Below are 19,002 nucleotides of genomic sequence, written 5' to 3' on the forward strand. Positions count from 1 at the left end.
TAGCAAAGTGACCTATTCAGGATACAAGATGTCTCACTGAGAAAGAGGAGCCTCCTGACTTCCCAGGCACTGCAGACATCTCTCTTGTCAGAAAACTTCATAGTGATTTGTCTGAAGAAAAGCCAAAGCTATCGAGAAAGAGCCGTGTGTGAGGGAAATTCCTAAAAAGAGTGCTGTGCATAACATACTGCTTATTATCTAGTCTAAAATCCTGCTCCTGTTGTGACTCTTTTTGTTTCAACCTACCAAAATTAGTACATATTGAATGGAATGCTGCTGGTTAGTCACTTTTTTGATAGCCAAATAAAAACAGTGTAGTAACTAATAATTAGTAATAAATTGTTTCTATGGTGTCATAGGTGTCTTGATGCATACAAGCAAGTTACTGTAAATGCCAAAATTATAATTTGAACAGTCCCTATGAAGTGGCTATCGGCTATCCAAGGGGGGTAGATGATGGCCTGGCCAAGATTTCCTATGCGGTGGGGAGGGGGAATTACACATTTCTGTATTATAAACTATACACACAAATCCACAGTATCAAACAATGTGGCTGAATATTTCAGTCACATTAAGCTGCAACATTGTATTCTAGTGTCACTCAAAGCACTTCTCAACACTCCAGGTGGCTACAGATGTGATTCAAATTAATGCATGCCTTGATGTAACGGAGTGGATTTCAGCCCCTACATACAGCAGTGGAAGGCTAATGCTGCATTTTTCACAATACTTTACTTGAGAGCAAAATCTAACCCACAATTTCTGATTTCAAAAATAACTATGGGGCCAATTATCTCACCCCAGAGTGGATACAAAAGGGTGGCGGGAAGGGACTCTGCAAAAGAGCTTGCTTCTCACACTTCCCTCACAGCCACATGAATGCCAGTAAAATGACCAGCTATAGGTATAAAGCACAGGCCCTGCTCCTTGCTAACACACCATGGCTGCTAGTTACTTGAAAAAAGCTGTGGCTACACTACAGAGACTATACCATAGCTATGCCAACATAGTCCTCTAGTGCAGACTCAGCTGTGGCTACACTACAGAGACTATACCATAGCTATGCCAACATAGTCCTCTAGTGCAGACTCAGCCTACAGACAGGAATGTTTCCATCAGGATAGGATCTCTCTCTCTCTCTCTCTCACACACACACACACACACACACACACACACACACACACACACACACACACACACGAACGGTGCTAGCTAAGTTGACAGAAGTCCTCTTCCATCAACATAGCTGCTGCTACATTGGGGGTTTGTCAGCTTAGCTAAGCTGGTCATGATGTGGTTTTTTCATACCCCTGGCCAATGTAGTTATGCTGACCTAACTTTTCTGTATAGACCAAGCCAAAGAATAGGGGTGGGGTGGTTCCTGGTTCACCCCCTGCCTTAGGGGTGGTTTACACTTAAGTTTTACTGGTGTAACTATTTTGAGGATCAGAGGGGTAGCCATGTTAGTCTGGATCTGTAAAAAGCAACAATGAGTCCTGTGGCACCTTATAGACTAACAGATGTATTGGAGCATGAGCTTTCGTGGGTGAATACCCACTTCTTCAGACATGCTCCTATACATCTGTTAGTCTTTAAGGTGCCACCGGACTCATTGTTGATTATTTTAAGGATGTGATTTTTAATCAAATAGTTCTACCTGTTGAAGTTCTATATGGAAGCTGTAATACCACTAAAAAAAAGTATCTTATTCCAATATAGTAAGCTCAGGTCTACACTACAAGCTTTTGCAGACATAGCTATGTTGGTCAGTGGTGTGATGAGGTGCAGTTTGTAACTGACACAGCTGTGTTGGCAAAAGGCCTTAGCATAGATGAAGTTATTCTGGCAAAACAGCTTTTGCTAGTATAGCTAGCTTATTTTGCACAGAGCTTGGAGGTGAATGGCCCTGGAAGAAGCCTTATTGGCAAAAGCACATCCCAACTAGGGCTGCTTTGGTGATATAGTACACTGGCATAGCTATACCAGCAAAGCCTTCCAAGTGTGCACTGGAACTTATGAGAAGAGCTAAACCGGTATAAAGCACCTATATACAGATATAAGTGCATCTATATTAGGGGGGCTTGTACCACTTTTAGCATAAATAATACAACTTTCTAGTGCAGGCAAGGCCAGAGATGGCCAAACATGGGAAGTGGCACCTGCACACACATTTTCTTTCCTGTTATAAACGTTTGCACAAAAGAACATTTTTAGCACATTAATGGGTAGTTGTCAGCAAGCCAGCACAAATACCTGTGAAGTAATTAGGCACCTCCCTGAATTCCTTTCATAGCCACTACACCATCCTGGTCTAACATACAAAAGTAAAAAGAAACTTCAAATGCAACAGGCATGGGAAAAAATGTAAAATATTTCATGGGAGCTGAAGAAGCAGGACGAGAACATTTTTATCAAATTCTGCAAATGAGATGTGTGCGTGGGATATGCTGCATGCCAGTCACTTTCTGAATACTGATTCTGAACTTTCGGAATGCACCCTGACTCTCACATTTTGCACAACTTATTAATGCCAAGCTGAAGAACTATTGACGTTCCAGAATAGGCTCTGCAGCCAAAGCTCCACTTGGGAAACCATGCCTCGCAGGTAAACTCACTGAGCCTGCATGCTACCTTGAGTTCAGAGGAGAACATTCACGTAATTAAAAGAAAATTAGAGCAACAAGAATCGATTAAACAATTAATTATAAGTCTTCAGTCTTGCCCCGGAGAAATCAAAAGGGACTGCTACCACCTGTCACTAATGTGAGGGTATGTCTATTTGAAGGATTATCACCTAGGAACGATAATGGGAAAAGACCAGAGGCACATGATCTCCCTTGCACATTCATGGTTTATGAAAACACAGGCCGTCAACTATAAGAGCACAATTTGGAGTGACTAAAGTCAAATCAATGTAAGCAAGGACCTGATCTTCCAAAGTGCCACTTGCACTCAACTATTAGAAGTCTGTTTGGATAAAGAAGAGGGGCAGCCTAAAGATGGGGGCTGAGGAGAGGGATCTGGAGAAATCACTTGTCACAGAGAAGCAGGAGGTGCAGCAATGTAGAGCTGGAAAGCAAGGCAAAAAAAATCAAGTAAAAATCAAAGGAGTACAGCATGACCTCTTTGGAAAGCAGTTCCAGGAGCCTACTAAGGTATCATGCTGGGATTTAGGGGTTGGCATCTCATCTAAATGACAGCCCTTCCAAGAGGACAGCATTCTACTACTGGCGCACTGCCATTTTAATATTCAGCCTGAACCCAAGTCTTGCTGTGGGATGTGACATCACGACGTCTGCCTCTAAGGCAAGAGTGCTGCCAGGTGACTCATGCCTCAGTGATTAGCCTTTAGCATAAGCACTTACTATTCAGCATGTAGGGCTGCACACTGCCATTCAATACAATTACATGACTTCATTCTAACTCAATAAGTCAGTAAGTTTGAGATAAGTATACACTTGCCTTAAATATCTGGCATTTAAGCAAACAAACCCTGGTGATTTGTTTATTAATTGAAAAAAAACTAACTGCATTTTTAATTAAGGCACGACAAACATTCCCACAGATTTCTGCCCCGTAGCAAAATATTTAACCAAGGGAAAAATATTTAAAATATCTTTGAATAAAATCATAATTAGAGACTTAAAAATTCTCAAGATATTTCTTAAATAAAAACAAAAAAGTTGGTAGCAGCACTCTAAAAAAAATAAATCTACCCCCCAAAATTCCCAAACCCCGAAATTATATACTGTGGGCCAAGGTCAGCCTTCAGTTACACCCTCAAAAATCACTGGGTTGCAAGAGAAGTAACTGAGGAGAGAATCTGGCCTAGTGTTAAAATCACACATAGCTGTAACTTCTGGGGTTTTATAGGCTTATTATTTTATGTTTTTCCATTGGCTAAAGTGCAAGGATCATTACTATTATTAATTATCTGTTTTACTGTAGTGCCTGCAGCATTAGTCCTGGATCAAGACTGCATTGTGCTAGCTGCTATACAAATACTGAATAAAAAGAGGGTTGCTGCCCCAAAATGGTTTACAATCTAAGTATGAAACAAGAGACAACAGATAGACATCAGCAGACTGACGGTGGGAGGGGAGGGGATAGAAGGAAACAATGAGACGGCACTTGTCTGCATGATAGGCAGTGGTCTTAGCCCAATAGCCTTCAAGTTCATAAGGGAAGTAACCTCTCTGACTATGAATAGTTTTCCCCTTACATTTAGGGTACACCTACATGTAAACACTGCCAAAATGAGTGTGCAGAGTACATATACTACACATACCCCTAGCGTGGGTATAAAAAGCAGGGTAGACCCTGTGGTGAGGAAAACCTCCAGCAGGTTCCTTGCGTCAGGGAAAGACTCCGGGAGCTGAGAGCTGCCAGAGCCTTTCCACACCTCAGTGAAAGACTCCAGCAATGGGGAAAGGCAGCTCTCCGCTGCTGAGCCTTTCCCTGCTGCCTTCCCTCTGCCAGAGCCTTTTGCTGACACATGTAGCTACACACTGCAGTGTAGATGTAGCCTGCTTTTCACTGTGGCATGTTGCTACACAGACCTTATGTGCCACCACAAGAGGTGTGCAACGTAGATGTAACAATTGCATATTTGGGAACTCAGTGAATATGAGTAGCTTTTTGCTGAAAAGCTGTTGTATCTGTTTGCACTAGATGCCCGAGTGCCCCATAGAATGGACTAAGCCAAATATAGAAGCATCATGCATGCAATATGCATCCCTAATGATGATCCTTGCACTGCACCTTGAATAGCTGATCTATTAATGCACTGCATTAGCCATGCATGATTCTCTCACCTTTGCCAATACATCAGCACTTTTAGACAACTCATTATACATCTGATTGGATCCATAATATTCATTATGCACATTTATTCTGATCAGGGCTGGTTCCAGGCCCCAGCGCGCCAAGCGCGTGCTTGGGGCGGCATGCCATGGGGGGCGCTCTGCCAGTTGCCGGGAGGGAGGCAGGTGGCTCCGGTGGACCTCCCGCAGGCTTCCTGCAGAGGGTCCGCTGGTCCCGCGGCTCCAGTGGAGCATCTGCAGGCACACCTGCAGGAGGTCCGCCGGAGCCGCGGGACCAGTGGACCCTCCGCAGGAACACCTGCGGGAGGTCCACCCGAGCAGCGGGACCGGCGAGCGGCAGAGCGCCCCCTGCGGCGTGCCGCCGTGCTTGGGGCGACGAAATGGCTAGAGTCGGCCCTGATTCTGATCACTTGTCTGCATAGGAACAGAATTAAAAAATACCTCTCAGAGATGGAAAATCTTTGAGAGATGCACCTCATTTAATCATTGTTACATGAAGGGACATTGTACTCCCAACTCTTCCATTGACCCACTACATGAGGCTGGGCCAATCATTTCTCTTTGTATGGTATTTCTGTTTTCTGTCCCATCAAGTCTGTCTTGTTTACCAAGATTGTAAGCTATGGAGGAGAGAGGCATGAGAACTGTCTCACACTGTGGGTGAAATACTTGGCCCATTAGAGACAATGGACATTTTGTGGTCCCTGTCTCAGATAGGGAACTATACAAATAATAGTTTGAGTTACAGATAGCAAAAGAAAATGGTCCTTTCCCATTATGGGCCATGAGACAGGGACAAGCATAACAGTCTATAAGTTATTTTCAAAGTTCATTTGCTTTCTTTCTCCCCCTCTGGCCCTGCACCCACAGGCACTGCCCAAATATCGTGTATTACTTAGTCAGATGCTCTCTCATTGTTTTGTATAAAATAAACCATCCTCCCTCTGTTTAAACAAGGCAATGTGTGTGCCACAAACTCCCACTGAGAGAAAGCTGAAGATGACAGAACATGGAGGCAAGGACTCAGCCCAGAGGCATATATAATCTATACAAACAACTGAGATGACAATTTAGACAGTCACATTTCAGAAGGGCTCAGCCCCTGCCACTCAGGCCAGATTTTCAAGAGCTCAGCAGGCTGAGTGCTAATTATTTTGAAAATATAGCCATAAAAGCATCACACTAGGAGCTGAGCACTTTTGAAAGTCTTGCCTTTATTAAGATGCCTAAATGGGAGCTGAGCTCTTTTAAAAACCTGGCCCCAGATTGCAGTGCTGAGTGTTTTTGAACATCTTGTCCATTAAGCTGTGGGTTACTAGAAGCTGGATTCATCAAGCAGAGCTGCAGCACTTCATTGCTGGCATGTCAGAACTGGGATGTGCACACTCCCACAGTGCATTTGGAAGAGGGATTTGGAGAGGGTAGGGGACCAGTGCTGCAGACTAATGAACTGAGCATCAGCCTTAGCTTTTCCTACCCTTGCTTCTGTAGGTTTCAGTTGGTCATATGTTTATGGATAGGGTAAGTGCTCCAGCAAGAGCTTTACTTCGGATCAGGCATTTTAGAACCCATTGAGATCTTCACCTGTTGCTACCCATCTCAGAACCATTTGATTGCCTCCTTCCCCCAGCCCTCTCAACTTCTTTCTTCTTTGCCTCTCTCTGATATTTTGAAGGCACTAGTCATGGTATTATCTATATCCTGATTTTCCTAGTCTGAGACTTGACCCTGATCCCCTTAAGTCTTGCCACTACAATCAAGTCTCTGAGCACTGGTTCCCATTAGTAGGTGCCACCCCAGGTTTCCTTTTACTCACCTATCCCTTCCCCCCTACATTATACAGGCATCCCTCCTACTGTCTACTTCACTATGCCTTCTTTGCTGAGATTCTCAAAGTGTGATCATCCCAGCAGGTGTGGCAACATCTGCCAGATTCAGGCTGACAACTGTTTTTAGATTCCTCCAGGTACAAATCCCCCTGTAGCCAGCCCAGCAAAATTTGCCAAGTGTGTTAGGAAACTATTCTAGAGTATTGCTGGACATCAGTGAGTGAGTTGTTTGTAGCAGACCACACTGACTTTTGGAGAAGCATTTATGTGAATTCATGGCATATGGCTGGTTTTGTTTGAAACCATTTGGCACATCCTTGCTGTAAGTGAACGAACAGGATTCTATCCCTGGGACCCCAAAAGACATACAGTTGGCTCTAGCCTTCTGAACTTCATAACTTAAAACATTCTTAATAGACCTCTAGAATTTAGACAAGAAGCAACCCTTCCCATTCCCAGACTCATTCAAACAAAATGGAGCAAATAAGCTAAAAGACCATCCCCCTCGGTATAAGCTCTTGATAGAAGGCACAGGAAATCCGTATTGATGGATGATGGAGCAGAGCAATGTGGAACAAAATCAGAGAAGGATACATGACCCTGATGGTGTAAGAAAGTGGAGTTTAAGACTGTGACCATAAAAATCAGCTCTTTGAACCATTGTGGTTCAGACTGAATAAGTAGACGTTACTGCACTTCAGGACCAAAGCACTGGCAAGAAATATTAAATTAGCTGTGATTTTGCCAAGGCTTCTTTAGGACGAACAAGTCAATAAAAAAATCTACACAGTCTTCAAAATGACAAGCATACAAAAGAGAACATGAGCCACTGTGGAATTCAGATGAATGTCAGGACACCAATAGCAAATGTTATATAAACTGACAAAGAAAATGCCTTGTGACTGAGCAAATAGGAGAGTTAATGTTTGCTCCTTATATCAACGGTGCTCTAAAGTATATAACAGCTGCATTCAACTAGTCTGACAGCACAAAAAGACAGGATTAATGTTTTACTGTCTTTTGTGATGGCAAAATCTAGCCTGCTTGTAAATATTTCATTGCCAAAAAAGCAACAGCCTTAGCTTAGTAACAAGGGGCCAGGCCTGGGACCAATGGTTCCGCAAAAGTACCTTCTAACTGCCCAGGACTCTATGTGGGGATGTGAGTGACTTTAAACAGAACCTCCAAGCACTAGTAGGATTGGGACCTAGGCTGAGTGCCAATGCCCCAGCCTAACAACTATGAAGAGCTATGAGAAAGGCTGCCATTTGGGGGCAAGGCGGAGGGTCATTTGGCTCTGTTCTCGTAACTGATTGTTACACTGGGGTGAAGAGAAGCTGCCTTAGTTTGTTTAGTTATGAGATTATTTTTAATTAATGGCAGAGGTGACTACAGCCAAGGATAGGAACCTTTTTTAAAAGCTATAAGTGGGGGTGAGGGAAATCTAATATTCACTAAAACAGAAAAAGCCAAGGCTGTCATAGCATCAATAATATGAAGAAAAGATGCTTGTGTATTTCATATATTCAGTCCATATCAAAGTTAAATGAGGGGTGTGAATGGCATCCAAGAGCAGCTGCATTCTAGCAAGTGATCAGGATATTCACCTGACAATGGCATCTCACTGCATTCCAGTACTGGTTGTTAAGTGAAAATACAGAGCAGTTGGTGAAGGCAAGTCAGTTTTATGAGCACTAGGCAGGGAAACTCTCCTGGGTGGCACTAAGTTAAACGAAGATTCCATAGCCCAACTATATTCCTTATTAAGGCAAGTATGAAGGGAGGATGGAATCACAGTAGTGGGCAAGGTTATTGTTGGTGATGCTGATTTAAAACAACGTGCTGTTTCAAGCCTGACACACAGAACTTGCAAAATACAACTGAGGAGGAAAAGGGCAGCTCAAAAGCATGTAGCCCCTCAAAGAGAAATGTCAAAATGAGTTCTGAGGAGTCAATAGCAGAAATCCTCCAGAAACAGCAAAAGGTAATGCAACCAAGAGATGTTTGATTTAGACAGAGCTGCACAAAGCACACAGAGATTTGGCTTTTCATGGTGGTCAAAAGTACAACATGTACAAGTGAACATTAGTTTGTATCAATGCTATCTTCCTTACCTGTCCTTTGCACCATTTCACATCAACCTCTTCAAATTTTTCCACTAGCACCATTTTCCCAGTGCAGCTAGTTCTAGATTCTTGCCTTCACCGAGCATCTTTCAACTCTTCATAGCAGGTTGTGATGTTAGCGATAAACAGGAAGGTAACTATGAGTATAGTACTTAGACCAACAACCAGGGGTGAAAGTGGGCTGGTACAGGCCAGTATGGTGTACCGGTAAGAAGCCGGTACCGGCCCGTATGCAGCAACGTTAAAGTACCGCCGTGGCAGTGCTTTAAGGAGGGTCCTTTGCTGTGACAGCACTTTAAGGACCCTCCTTAAAATAAAATAAAATAAAATACTTTGCTGCCCCTTTTGCCCCCCCCATACCCTCATCAGTGGCCTTGCCGGTAGGGTCCCTACGGGCAGGGCGCTGACTCCCAGCAGGGCCGCTGACTTGGGGGGAAGGTCAAAAGGGGCAACTATGTTAAAGCGCTGCTGCAGCATTTTAATATTATTGCCTCCCACCAGACTGCTGATGGGGGGGGGCAGAAGAGGCAGCTGCCCCAGGGTCGGCAATTAATGGGCCCACGGCTCCAGGCCGCTGCCGCCGCAGCAGCCGGAACCCCAGGCAGCACGAGCCAGGTAGCACAAACAGTCTGCTGGGGGAGGCTGACCCCCAGCCCCGCCCCTTCCGTCCAAAGCCCTGGCCTTTCCAGGGGCCTACTCCGGGCCCCCGTACCAGTAAGAATTTTATATTACTTTCACCCCTGCCAACAACCTTCATTTTGACAGAACACTGTAAAACATAGCCAGGCCACCCTTATGCCAAGACAATCCCCAGCTGCTATATTGATCCTCTGGGGCCAGAGGCAGCCTGCACAAGTTAGAGTAGCCCTCAAACTGTTCTAATTTGTGCCTGGGATCCAGCCCAAATAAAATACTTTCTATCATGAGTTTTTAAAAAACTAGGAACTAGTCTACTATATATGCCTTAGAGAATTATACCACTTGCTTTTTCAATTTTGCTAACTATTGAAAGATTTGATTATTTCAATGCTGATAAATTTCAGGGTCCTATCACATTTTGTTGATAAGATATTGCCTGCTTTAAAAAGTCATCAGTAAACTAAACTATCACACACACAAAAAAAAGTCCGTAACAAAAATAACCAAGACTACAATCTCCAAAATCTTATTTTAAGGAAACATGGTTCTAATCAAGGTATGTTTTCATAGGCCCCTACTAATCCATAATGCTGACATTCCTGGAATAGAGGGAACTGATCAAAAATAAATCTTTACAAAGTACTTATTTTGGTTTGCCTTTCCAAGGAAGGCAGTGCCAATGGGACAAGGGCTATGTTATTAAACAAACTGAACTACTAAAGTGATTCCAAGTATTATTGACATTTGCTGAGCCTTGAGGGTGTGGTTTCCTTTCATGAATGTTCAAACTCTGGATTTTCTGAATGCTTTGTGGGAGGGTTTTTAAACTATACAAAGCAAGGGTGCCCTCTCATCGTCCAGTTTGCTTGGATTAGATCCAACTGAGTATCATTCATTCTCTCCAAAACACATTTCACTCTGTCTTCTCTCCTAATCCTTCTCCTCTGCTTCCCTCATCTATCATCACTGACAGGTCCACCATCCTTCCTGTCATCTCCTGAGTATGCAACTTCAGTGTCATCTTTCACACTTCACTCCCCGCTACCCAGAATGCACAGGTTCACAGACTCTTGAGCTGAAGAACTATGTTGTTTATTTGCTGCTTCAGTGAGTGATCAGTCCACCGCAACAGGACACAGCAGGTTAAATGGGCTAAATGGGTTAAATGCAAATGCACATCACAGTCAGGTGCTCGCCTTAAATAGGTTGTTACAAAGTTATTCATTATATATTGTATAAACACTTTTCAGCCTAACACTAAGAATAGTTTGCTAATTTAATTGTTTACCTGATTGGACTGCAGACCAAGCTGTTTACCTGATCAGGTTACTGATCAAGATGTTCACCTGATTGAACTGACCCAGTTGTTCATGTAATTCAGTGGCGCCCAACCTTATTACACAGGAGGGCCACATAAACCTAAGCACAACCTTGTGTGGCCCAAGCAGATTCTACATATTTTAGTATGATTTAAAGTCACCTGTATTGGTTTATATTTTAAGTTCAGCTTGTTTCATATCTATTTAGATAGCAACAACCTATGTACAATATTATCTATTTACACACTTTTGTAAACTAAAATGATGCAAACATGACAACAAAACATGAATGAAACAGCCATTGGTGTATTGCAATGAAGCAAGTTGTGGGCCTTATGAAATGCTCTGGTGGGCTGTATCTGGCCCACGGGCGATAGGTTGGGCACCCCAATTGAACTGCTGACCAGGTGTTTATCTGATCTGGTTGGTGGCTTAGCTTTTCACCAGGCTGTTCTCCCTTCCTGACAGACAAACAGGCATCTTTTCACACGTCCCAACACCTAAAATATACATACTACATATAACATCCTACATTCCCCTATCCTGAGTCCTTGGTCAAATTACAATACTTTTTCCTCTTTAGTGTCATTTGTAATCAGCGCCTTCCATCTGTAAGCGCTCACTCATGTTCACTCCTTGGCTATTGCTTGCTTTGAACACTTTAAACCTTCTCCTCTCCATCTTCCCTGCTTTTCACTGCTCCTGCCTCTTCAGTCTACTCACTGCTTCTAAAGTCATCTTACTCCCCCCACTTCTTGGCCTTGATTGCACCTCTCTGGTGGGTTTCTGTTACTTACTGCATATTTCTTGTTATCACTTCCAAGGTGTCCTTACCTGCGTCTCTGCCTTGATTTCCTCCTACTATGTCTTGCTGAGAGTAGGGAAGGAGGTAGAAGGACCAGGAAGAAGAGAGAAATAGGAAGAGCACAGGCAGCTTCCCCTTTCATTCACAGTGCAGTCCTCCACTTGGAAATCTCCCATTTCTCTCTCCTTCAAATCCTGCCTTAAAACCTACTTCCTACTACCATAGCTGCCGACTTCACGGGTGCTCTGGGGCTGGAGCACCCACGGGGAAAAATTGGTGGGTGCTCTGCACCCAACGGCAGCCAACCTCCTGACCTCACCTCTGCCTCCTCCCCTGAGCACGCTGGGTCCCCACTTGTCCGCCCAGCACTTGCCACCATGAAACAGCTGTTTGGCGACATAACAAGTGGTGAGAGGGAGTTGGGAGGAGCGAGAATGCAGCACGCCCAGGGAGGAGGCAAGGAAGAGGCAGGGCTGGGGCGGGGATTTGGGGGAAGGAGTCCAATAGGGATGGAGTGGAGTTGGGGCTGGGACTTTGGTGAAGGGGTTGGAATGGGGCGGGGCGGGAGGTCAAGCACCCACCAGCGCCTGGATACGTTGGCACCTGTGCCTACCACCACTGCCTCCATGACCTGCTCTAGGTTTTGTCAGGTTTCTCTGTCTGGGGCCAGTCCTGCAAGATAAAGCAGGAGTTGATGTTGTTCAGTATCTTGTAGTAAATTCAGTAAATTCTAGATATAGCTTTATTATTTTTTGAAAAGCCTTTTATTATTTTATATTTTATAGTGTGCGAGGTATTTCACAGAACATATAGGAAGACACAGTCTCTGCCCTAAAGAACTTAAAGTCTAAACTTCATAGGTGGCACGATGCATGGGGGAGTGAAGGTTACAACCTGGTCATGCAATTATTCAGTTAAAGGGATGGTGGGTCTGGATTTTTTTGGTTAAGCATATCTAACAAAGGCAGACAGACAAAGAGGTGATATTTCAGGAGGAATAAAACCTGATTCAGCAAGGTACTTAAAATACATGCATGCATAGTCCCATTGAAAGTAATTGAAATCTATGGGACTGCACATGTGCTTAAGTACCTTGCTGAATTGGGGTGTGATGTTATGTTATTGGGGTGTGACACAGGGCCAGAAAGAGTTAATTAACTCACAGACTGACATGATCCATGGCCGAACTTTAAAGACTGGTTAGGAAGATATGTAAATGAATAGAGCTTTGAAATGCAAGCCTGAATTGTTAGAGATAGAAGGGTAGCTGTTTGCTCAGGTCTTGTGATGTAAGCAAACAAGTCTTGTCTATTACTATGGCTTTGATTCGAAGATCAAAAAAGAAGTATTAATATTTAGGAAAACACTTGAGTGAAATAGTATTATTGTCCATAGTTTTCTTTGAAGATTGCAGTAGCCTGTATCCGAACTGTTAACGGATAAAATACCCCATGCTAATCGCCATGATGTTTGGGAGAAGGAAAGTTAAGCCTATTGTTTTCTCAGGCCAAAAGGCTGCTGTAAATGTATAAAGACCCTGGAACACGATCCTTCCTCATCCCAGATCTGCTTTGGGTTTCAAGAGTGGGAAACCTTAAGCGATAAGGATTGAGATTCCAGTCAGTGACTGGAGTCACTCTGAATATGGACATTGGACTATAACCGATGGACTATTTCTAAAAGTTCTTTTGGCAACTACAAGTTCCTCTCTGCTATGTATCTGAACCTCAAGAATTGAATTCAAATCTCTTTTCTTTTTAAAATAAATTTTAGTTTAGTTTGCACACTTGTAACCAATTATTTTTTGGGGGGGTAAGATCTAAGTTTTATATTGATTTGGGTGTGTGGCTGGTCCTTTGGGATCAGAAGAACCTTTTCTTTTATATGATGAAATAAGATTTTCAGTAATCATCATCATATCTAATGTGTGTCTGGACAGAGACTGGGCACTTTAAGGAAACTGCATTGTTTGTATTTCTGAGTAACCAGTGAGGTAATACAGAAGCTGTTTTGTGCTGCCTTTGTAAATCTAAGTTCTGGAATATCCACCAGCTTTTCAGGTTTGTCTGCCCCGTTCTGTCTGCAGTTCACCCTAATTGAGTCACCTCAGCTGGCTCCCACAGGCAGCATCGTCACATGGGGCCTAATTAAAGAGAGAAGGCACTGGTGTTACAGACAAGAGTAGAGAGGACCGTCCATGTATGGAGGTGAGAGGTGGCATGGAAAAAGGTACAGAGAATGCAAGGAACAGACAAATGAGACATCAATGATGGCATTAATGGTGAAGCTGATGGGATAAGAGTCTAGGTCAGAAAAGTCAGGAGGAAAAGAGTTATGGTGCCTAAAGTGTGCATAAATCTTGGCTCTTCAGTTTTGGAAACCTCAGTTCAAACGTAGGTTAGGTTAGAAATGAACACAAATGTGGTGATCTCAACATAGGCTGACATCATAAAATAAATATTTGTACAGTGCTATGATAACAAATTCCTATGTAATTATATATTAGGCTCGTAAAGACCTATACATGCATTTATCAAGATTAGTAGCATTTGCATGGAACAGCAGAGATGTTGCCACTGCTTGGCATATTGGCAGAACTTTGTAGGGAAGTCTGCACCATTCCCACTCCACTGCAACTGAAAGATCTGCAGCGCCATACAGAGCCACTTTTGTGAGCACAAAATTCAATGCAATAAAAGAAAAATATAAGATGTAAATAATGGAGTATGCAACTTTAATTGTGTCTTACGTATTCATTTGATTGAAAGTATTTAAAGAAAGTATAGCTAGAGATTTTAAGTGGTGACATTAGCTCCCTGTTATAAGGATATCTATAGTATATGGAGCAGATGGCAAGAAAGCAACAACAGTCTTTTTTCCCCCATGTCTCCATTAAGGTAACTTGGAATATTGTGGCTTTGTATAGATTGAGGCTTCTACAGCTATGTGATATGCAAACCCCACCTGCTGTGTAATTAAGCCACAACATTTTCCTTAACATGTCTGAGCAAAGCAGCAAGTTGAAGAGATAACATACATGAGAAGTCTTCTTCTTACTGTAATATGAAAAGGACAGTACTTTGACTTCTACTGACAATTTTATTTTAACTTGTCTGTAGAGCTGGTGGAAGGCAGAAATTATGAGCAATTTATTCTAATGGCTCAGCCCTTTTTTGTTCATAGATTATCCACAGACTGGTGACATTTCCAGGTTTCTTTGCTGTTCAGAGTCATACTACAAATATTTTGTGCAAATAAACTTCAGTCAGTGGACTGTTCAAGAATTGATCACTACAACTATCACTCTGAAAATTTCACATTCATGGTTCAATACGTTAGCAATATTCATGCAAACCATTGCTATAAAGGGAGTAAACCAAAAAACAAGCATGTGCCAAAGTCTCATTTCAGTGGGGCTTAACCATGTGCTTTGCTGAATAGAGATGGGATTAAACATGTGTTTAAGGTGCTTAAGCACTTTGCTGAATCAGGGCCTACAAAGAACATTTACAATGGAAGCTGATGCGTCCTTAGCTATGGAACGATATATAGCCTCTCTATAATACATATACACTGTATACAGGGAATGTAGTGAACACATGGGACTCTCATTTACCCATGTATTTTGTAAATTAGTCCAACACCATATCATATTTCTAACTATTATACACTGGTACATGGGAAGGTGGTGGTTTCCAGAGCCATTTCCCCATCTAACACATACAGGCAGGAGGCATAATTTAGCTGTAAACAAGCATCCTTTTGAAAACATTCCTTTCAATATTTGTTTTTATTCCATTAGTCCATAGACTGTATATATCAAAGCTAACACAGAGAGGTCTCTTCATGCAGTACACTCAGGACACAAAGAATATACTTCTCTCTGATGTGGAAAATTCTGTGCCATACACTCTATTTATAAATGGGAAAATAAAATTCCATAATTCATCCTGTTTGGTAGCAAAGCAATACATGCACTAGTAGAGTGACACTTGTTTTATTCTTAATTAGAGAATCTCAAATCATTTCTCTCTCTTTTTTTAAAAAAAAAAAAACCCTAAATTCATGCTCTATATCCTTATCTTCGTTGCACGCATTAAGGATAATTAAATTGATCTTCAGTATGATAATTACAGCTACTCAGATTTTACTTTAACTTAACAAAAATAACATATTTTAAAATAAGTTATGTTGCTTTTATTCAAACAAAACATGAATTCAAGTAGCATAAGTGATTTTATATTATGCAAAGTATTTACCTAAATATACAGGATGAAATCCCAGCAAAATTCCCACAGACTTTCTATAAGTGAAATCTTGTCCTCCATGACTTAACATTTTCAAAAGTGACTTGTGATTTTGGGTGCTGCTCACCCAAGGGGTCTGATTTTCAGAGGTGGATGTTTGACACTTTTTAAAACTGGCCCCTGTAGTAAGGTGTTTCAAATTGGGCACTCAAAAAATGAAGGCATCCAAAATCACTATTGAAAATTTAGACAATAGGGCCAGCAATAATCTGCAATTTTAAAATGCCACGCACCACATCAACAGGTGGAGTAACTTGATGGAGCCAGTCCCAGTATCGAGGGAGAGAGACACTCACCAAGGGACAACAGGTAGCTTCTCTCCCAGAGAGTCTCTGGAAGTCATTGGCTAGCTGGAGGTGAGGGGTGCTGATTGGTGAACATTCTCCAGCTCCCAGGATTTAGCCCAGTGCAAGAACCATGTGGAGCCTCTTTCGGCTCCATTCCAGCAGCCAGGGCCGGCTTTATAAACTGTGGGGCCTGATTCAAATACACAGTGGCAGTCCGGGGCTTCGGCAGCACTTCGGTGGTGGGGGGTCTGCCCCAGGTCTTCTGCAGCACTAAAGGACCCCTCACTGCCAAAATGCCGCCAAAGACCCCCGGAGTGGACCCCCCACCACCGAAATGCCATCAAAGACCCCAGGAGCAGACCGTCACTGGGAGAGTAAAAAATAATAATTAATTAATTTTAAAAGGCGCCTAAAGCATGGGTCCCTCTTAGGAGCAGGGTCCGATTCCAGGGAATCGGGCCAATCGGCCTAAAGCCGGCCCTGCCAGCAGCCCACCCCAGCTGCCCAAATTAGGAATGGGAACCCAACCTGATAGATGCTATGAGTCTAGCCGGTCACCTGTTTAGGGGGTCAGGAAAAAATGTTTTCTCCCATGGGTAATAGGCAGAGGACCAGGGAGTTTATTTGTCTTCCTTATAGCACCTGCAAGCCACAAGGGGTTGAGCAGAACTGCGTTTACTACCTTACTGAGATACTGGTGGTGTTTATTCATCGCAACTTGCAGAAAGTTTCCAGTGCACTTAAAAAAACAAAACGAACAGTTCTCAAAAGGTGAAAGACCTGGGATTTTGCTGTTGGGCCTTTGGGCTCATGTGATAGGGTGAGTCATTGTGGCCTTCATGGGCTGAGGTCCCTGCTGCACCTTCTGCCTCCCTCACCAGAAGAAGGGTGCTAGAAGAGATAGAGACCTGAGTCCTGGTGGGATAGGCTGAGGAGAGCCTACCTCTTGTTATGGGTTATATGCTAAGGAGCCCTGTGAAACCAATTACATTCCTTATATAGGAGATATGGGTGATAGGCAGCTAGCACTCCACCCCTTGGTTAAAGTTTAATAAAAGTTATGGCCTGCTGCTTAATTCTTTGCATGTGTCTGTCCTCATTTTGCTGCTGTGTCCTCATCAAAAAGTGGTTTCACCATAATAATAGTGAGTGAGGAACTGGAAATGTGGTTTCAGAAAAAAAAGCTTATTATATTACTTTTGTGGTCAAACACAGATCAATTACTATTGCTAAACAGTATATGCTAAACAAAAAAAATGCTACCCCATTTCATTGCTGTGCATTTTATTAATCTGAAAATAAATAAAATGAAAATATTGATTAGATAATTCAAAGGAAAAACATCCTGTCTGTCTCAGGGAGCACTGAAAGAAAAGGAAAAAGATAAAAATCCCTTGCTAGAACTTCATAGCTCAAACTCTCCATTTTTCAAGTGCAACCGATAAACTAAAAAGTCCAGACAAGTTTTAGCCCATGTCTCAACCATGTTGTTTGATTTATTAATCCAAGCATTTCTCAGCATATTTTTCAAATTTCCAGTCAGATGCTTTGTAGTCCTATAGGAATAGTCCTTCCAAGTGATTTATCTTTGTCCTGAGTACATTTCTGATCTGTTGTGCTTATCTACTTCAGAGCTACCTCAAGACTAATCAGCTACTTCATTTCAATGTCTCAAGGGCCCAGTTTTCCTTTTGTTTTCAGAATGGTCTAATTTGGGTGGACAAACCACAAAAGCATGCAAGACAGATAAGATTGGAAGTTTGGGAAAACATTTAAAAAAAAATGTTTAAGCCTCCTAATCACCACATTACTGCCCATAAGGAATGAAGGAAACTATTTTGATAACTAGGTAGTAATTGTCCCAGAAAATCCAAGAATTTGAGAAATGGACGATCTGTAGCCTTTATTAATAGGTGTACTTAGTAATTAGGGCACATAGCACTTCTGTAGTCAGTCCTATTGAAGATTCCTGAGGAACTGACAGATGAGGGTGGAATTTTACAATTTACATCCTACACACATTGCATAAATATTAACTCCAAGTCTAAGGGGGAAATAAGCACAAATGGCCACATTCTACAGATTGGGCAACTGAATCACAGAAAGGTTAAGTCAAGATCACACAGCAAGTCAATATCAGATCCAGGATTGTAGCTCAGGAGTGATATTTCTTTTTCGAGCTCTTAGCTCACTAGTCTATATATTGAGCACTTCTTGGAAAATCAAGACACAGGCAGCAAGGTCTTGGGCAGCTGGATATGTTTACTAAGCTAAGCTATCAGAGATCTGTATAGCCTGTCTTTTTATAGCCAAGGACTACGCTTACAGCTGTATAATAATTCAGTAGAGAAGTAATCAGGAGTGCAAGTAGGGCTGTACCCTCCAGTATGCAGTACCGGCAAGAGATTTTTACCAGGTACAGGGTACCAGAAAGACTTGGAACTAGCGTGCCCCCTCCTCCTCCCCAGAAGGGCAGTGGGGCTGCACTCCTTAAAGGAGCAGAACACAGCTAGGGAGGACATTCATTCTTTTTATGGCTTTACCAGTGCAATGCATATGCTAACAAACTTAAACAAAGGCTTTGTTTAAGTTTGTTGGCATATGTATTGTGCAGTTAAATTGGTCAGGAGTCCTCAAGAAGGGAGGGTTGGGGGCGGATGGAAGGCGTTTAAACAGTGTTTTTTATTCTGTTTCTCCCCATTGGTCTGAATTATCCATGACCTTAATACTGCATCATGTTAAATCATTAGAGGAATGCCTCTGCTTGCACTGACCAGAGGATGTTTGGATTCTGATGTCAGCCAAGTTCTGCAGCCTTATAGGAATCAGGGTTGTCCCCAGTGTATACAGAATTCTTCTTTGCAGCC

At 42.6% G+C, this 19,002-nt stretch overlaps 1 long non-coding RNA gene across 1 annotated transcript; it reads right to left on the minus strand.

The window, feature by feature from the left end:
- Window positions 1-1,260: 1,260 nt before the first annotated feature.
- On the minus strand, window positions 1,261-18,669 carry LOC115653567. Its single transcript, XR_004000947.1, has 4 exons — window positions 18,623-18,669; window positions 11,861-11,866; window positions 4,827-4,833; window positions 1,261-1,272 (listed from the first exon to the last, which is right to left on the minus strand). It is a non-coding gene; the product is annotated as an uncharacterized LOC115653567 (long non-coding RNA).
- Window positions 18,670-19,002: the final 333 nt, after the last annotated feature.

The sequence above is a fragment of the Gopherus evgoodei genome, chromosome 6, assembly GCF_007399415.2.
Source record: "Gopherus evgoodei ecotype Sinaloan lineage chromosome 6, rGopEvg1_v1.p, whole genome shotgun sequence".
Lineage (NCBI taxonomy): Eukaryota > Metazoa > Chordata > Testudines > Testudinidae > Gopherus > Gopherus evgoodei.